Source organism: Sapajus apella, unplaced genomic scaffold (genome assembly GCF_009761245.1).
Source record: "Sapajus apella isolate SASKATOON/1434 unplaced genomic scaffold, GSC_monkey_1.0 scaffold1, whole genome shotgun sequence".
Classification (NCBI taxonomy): domain Eukaryota; kingdom Metazoa; phylum Chordata; class Mammalia; order Primates; family Cebidae; genus Sapajus; species Sapajus apella.
The window spans coordinates 30,612,657-30,618,057 of NW_022436941.1; the positions used below are offsets into that span (position 1 = coordinate 30,612,657).

Sequence of the window (5,401 nt, forward strand, 5' to 3'; positions counted from 1 at the left end):
TGGCTTCCCTCTTAAGGAGGTGACCAAGAAAGGGAAAGAATCTCATGTTGTGAGGCAAGAGCTCTGCCTGTCACCAGAGGTTGGCTTTGTCTATAAAAGTGATGGCACTGGGCCAGTTGAGGTCGTAAGATGATACAGCTCAGAATGTTTGCCAAAGTCAAACACAAGAACAACAAAATATAAATAATATCAATTACCAAAATATGGAACCTTGCTTGTCGGATACCCTCCAACTGGAAAATTGTATATCTGAATATAGATTTTATGATGTACTAGCACTTTTTTTTTTTTTTTTGAGCCAGAAGGTCTGGGTGTCATTTATTGACAGCAGTTTACACACATTTGTTTCCTTCCCATGGTTGTTTCCTTCCCAGCATAGGCACAGTGCCCTTGAGAAGGGCAGTCTCTGAATGGGGGAGCCAGGAACGCAGGTCGGACATGTCTTTGGCAGGCATGTTCAGCCCCAGCAGGATGCAATCCTTCAAGTTGGAATTCCACTGGGTATTTGAGAGGGACCAAGGTGGGGGTAGAGAGGAAGTCTTCGACAGGACTCACATCTCGGTCCAGGCCTCCTCTCACACTATCCAAGTCCATCCAACTTATAGGACCCTAGGGGTCAACAATCAGGCCCACCCACCTCAAGAGGGGCAGATGCTTCAATCTGTGCTCAGTTCACACACACCTGCGTCCACTGGTTGCACAGTTAAAGAGAATCAGCCTTACAGATCGCTTCCTCTCTGCCCCTCCCCAGCACCTCTCTTCAGTGGCATCTGTGCAGGAACTGCTGGGGAGATGGAGGCCTGCCTTCTCAGTTCAGCCACTGCCCTCATCTGCAAATCTTGCAGCATCAGTGACAGGATGGAGGCTACCCGTGGACCCAGGCAGACACCTGTGCTCCCCAGTCCATCACACACTGCCCTACCTGCGTGCTGTGAAATGCTGGTGCCAAGGCCGGAGCTCCAGCAGGCCCCGAATTGGGACCTAAAGCCACTTTGCATGGGCACTTGGCAATTTTTGGTAGGGAGGTGGATAAAAAAGTAGATGGACGTGAGAAGAATGAAAGTGTTTCATTTGATAGACTAATTAGAGATCTGGAGTGATTTTACCTTTATTTCCTTCACTTTAAGCCAATCAAGAAATTTCACAGTGATTTCTGGGGTGGGGGCAGAAGGAAGGCAGTGTCAAGAATCACTGTGTCTGTGGCCCAGTGAGCCCGCGGAGGTGCAGGTAGGGTGGGTCCTCACTGGGGCAGCTAGAGGAGCACAGACTGCCCCTCTGGCAGGTAGGTGATGTTCCGAGAGCATGAGAGCTGGTACGCGATGTCCGCAGCTTCCAGCTTGCGCAGCTCGATCAGGCCGTCCCCTGCGGTGGCCAGTGAGTTGGCCATCAGCTCAGCTGCCTTGGAGTCGCCCTCAGCAGAGATGATAGCCGCCTTTTTCTGCTGCTCAGCCTTTTCTATCACAAATCTGGCTGGCCCTCTCTGCTTCCTGCTGAGCCACCTGTTTGGCTTCCACCGCTTCTGTGAACTCCTTCCCAAAGGTCAGATGTGTCAAGGACACACCCTCCAGGATGAAACCAAAGGTGGCTGATCGCTCTGTAAGGTCATCGCTCACCTGCCTGGAGACCAGCTCTCTCTGGGTGATTAGTTCTCCAGCATCAAAGCGAGCCACCACTGACTTCAGATCCCGGTCGTGATGGGCGGCGGCACACGCTCATATAGTCCTCTCCGATGCTGGTGTAGATGCGAGGAAGCTGGCTAGCAACGGGCCGGAAGAGGATGCACAGTGTGATGTGGACATTCTGTAAATCTTTGCTACCAGTGATGACCGGCACATTACGTGGCCGAGAACGGCAGTCAAAGATAATTGGTTTCTGTACCCATGGGATGAAAAAGCGAATCCCTTCCCCTCCCACAATGTCCTGTACTCCACGGAATCCGTCAGAGATGACAGCTCTGTGTCCAGCATCCACATTATATAAGGCCGAGTTCACCACGCCTCCTGCAACAGCTAAGGCCAGGCCAAACTTGCCGATAGACTCAAACACTTTGGCAGCCATGTTTTCTTCTGCTGGACCCTCTCACACCTGCTTCCACTCTCAATGTACTAGTACTTAAATGATCCACAAACAAGAATTTGATGAATAAATGCAAAAACCCTATTCAATAGACTATTATAATTTACACTGAAAATTGTTAGAATGAAGTTATATCAATATGAAAAATCAAGTTGGTTACAAAATAGTATTTACAGTATGTTTCCATTTGTTGGAAAGAAAAACATTAGCTAATAGGTAAGAAATAAAGAAAATGAAAAACAAAGAAATTGATAAAAGTAAAGTACTAATAAATCTCCTTCTTTCAAAGTAGGGCTTAAAATTAAAATAATTTAACTAGATCCAACTGCGAGACTTTGCTGATGCCTCCAGATTCAACACGAGGATGCAATAAACCAATAACCTCAGAACAATACCAGAGATCAAAATCTCTAAAGAACTCAGGTAAGGGGACAAAAAAAATTTTTTTAGCATGTATTTCAGTTATGTGATCTATAACAAAATTGTTTGTCTTCAGATACACTTAGTTAATAAGTCCCCTAATCCAACAAGCAGCAAGTCAGCAGTTCTCCCTGGTGGAGAGTTGATTGAACTAGAATAGGAGGAATTATTTTCATCTTTATTTTGGGAACAGCAGCCCTTCTTCAGGTCCATGAATCTGATTCTTAAGAAACATTCACTTCCATCTGCCTGAAGCCAAGGCCAAATCTAGGCTGCTACACTCAGGAACAAACCAAAATGTGAAAGACTGTCTGTGGCTAGATGACAATTTCTGAAGGTAGGCAGTGCGCTTCTTGAATTGATAGAACTAAAGAGATGGCCACAGGGACTGAGGAGGTCTCACACAGGATAAGCATCCTCCAAACAGTCTGACAGTGCAGAGTTCAAATGTGTGAGCAGTGAGAAGTCTGTTTTAGCTGGGAAGCCAATGGGCAGAAAGTATTTTATTAAAGAAATGTCAAAGGAGGAAAGCAGATCAGTGATGGAGAGGGAAAAAGTATGAAAAACTAGGTTGAGTAAGATTTTTTTCAGCAGACAGAAGTTGTAGGAGAAGTCAGCTATAAAAACAAACTTGCCTGGACCACATAAGCCTGCAGAAATCCTCCGGCCTGGGACCATCTGATTCAGCCTCTTCCTCCACCTGATATGCATCAGGCCTTCCTCACTTTTTCTGTGTTTGTTTGTTTGTTGAGTTACTGAAATATCTGCCCTGACCTTCCCATCACCACAGAGTGTTTGTCTGCTCTCCTTGCCTGATTGCATTCTGTTAACCACCTTTATTTATTTCACCAAGAAAGTCTGAGTCACAGAAGAGCCAGGAGCAGGCATGACCTCTCCACACATGCAACATGGGGCCCTCCTATCATTACAAACTATATCCAGATGAAGAGCTTCTTGTTTGAAAGATGGAGGCATTGTTAGTGGCAATTAAACTGAAGTTCATATGTGAAGGAACGTCTACAGATGTCTGGTTTCTTATGGAGTAATTATAAGGCTGAAAGATAAAAGTAAGTTTGATGTGAAGAAGATACCGAAAATATAACCCAATTAAGACAAAAACATTGAGGCAATAAATGCTTTTGCTCTCCCAGTTTTAACATATTCATTCACCAATATAAGCTCACTTAATGAAGGCCTAGAGGCCATCTCATGTAACACAAAATATTAATGATCATCTTATGTATCACCAAAAACTGAAAACTGAGAGGGTCACAAAAATAGAATATGAAAGAGGAGTAATTAACATCAATAATCTGTACTACTTCCAGATGGTCAAACTATAGGGCATATTTTACAAGTCAAACTATAAACTATGTAAATTGGTCAATAAAACATATCAGTAAAGCTTAAGACAAGAGACCATATCAGTGTAAAACTTCAAATAGTTCAGAAGCAAATTCTCAGCTGACAGAGAACAATGACACACCTGACTTTCCCAGGCCTCAGCAACCCATGGATATAAAGAGAGTAACATTAAAAAAAAAAAAAAAAAAAAAAAAAACATTAAACACCCTCTAATTCCACCGCTTTATACTCCCCATGCACAAATCGGAGTCCATAGGCCTTTGGGATCTGTTATTTCTGCCTTAGGCTATCTTATAAAAGCACATGTTTTTTTGTTTCCTCTAGCTCCGCTTTACTGTTGATGATTGCCAGAAAAAGCCACCTGAGAGCAGTGCCTAGCAGGTGACAAAGGGACTGACATCAAAGAGGGAATACTGAGGTTCAGGCATAGGGTGCCCTAAATTCCACTCTGTGCCATTCAGTCACCCTGTACCAAAAGCTCCACACTGGATTCTGCAAAGGCAGGGAAATCTTTCCCCACTGTTGACTTGTGTGACTTTGTCACCCAGGCCACAAAGCAGTATATCTTATACACCTGAACTTTCCTCATGGAAAGGACTCCTTTTCTCTATGTCTGTAAATCTTCTTTCCTTTAGACTCAGAAGTCCATGAACCAGGAAGGCAGAGCAGTGGGTGTAATGAGCATAGTGCTGTCTTCCCCATTCCCATTTGTCCCACAAGGGCCCATGGAAACCTCTGAACAGGTCATATCCCCCTCATACATGCAAACAGGTAACAGAGTGGGCTGTGCATCCCCTACCAGCCCATCAGACATGATCCTTGCATCCTGAATTCCACCCTTCCTCACAGTTCACTCAGCCATTCAGGCAGTGAGCAAATATTCATTAGAAGTCTACCCTATGCCATATAGTGGAAATGTAATAATAAACAAAAGCAAATCTGGCCCCTTCTCTCATAGAGCTTACAGTCTAGTGGGAAAGCACACTTATTCAAAGAATGATACAAATTGAGGTAAGCACACAATGGCAGTAAGAGCAAATATGCTGCTAGGAAAAAGTGCATAGAGAGGGAATCCTTTTGCTCATGGAATGAGAAATATGCCTGAGAAAGTCATTAGAGAGTGAACTAGGTGAGGTCAGTGGGAGGGGCACCCTAGTGACAGTCCTCAAGGTAGTGAAGACATTTAGGTTCAAAATGTTATTTTCTCCTTTCATATTGATTTAGCTAATATTATTGAGTTCCTATAAAGCACATTGAAAATATTGAGTAACACAGTGTCCCTTCAAAAAAACAAAAAGGGATATAATCTTTGATTCCAAAGAGCTTGAAGTCTAATACAGAAGACAGGAAAATTGACTTTTATGGGAACGTGGTAACTACCATGAGAAAGTTATGCATAAGGAACTAAGGGAGTCTCAGGCTAGAGGATCAGGCAAGACTTCCTAGCTAGTGAGGGGAAGCCTGGGAGGATGGGATTTCCAGGAAGAGCAAAGGGCCTGGTCAAAGGCACAGAGACATGAAACAGCATGACCTCCTCAGG

At 44.1% G+C, this 5,401-nt stretch overlaps 1 pseudogene; it reads right to left on the reverse strand.

Annotated features, from left to right (window-relative positions):
• Nucleotides 1–1,240: 1,240 nt before the first annotated feature.
• Nucleotides 1,241–2,091, reverse strand: LOC116549312 (annotated as a pseudogene).
• Between the last annotated feature and the right edge of the window lie 3,310 nt (nt 2,092–5,401).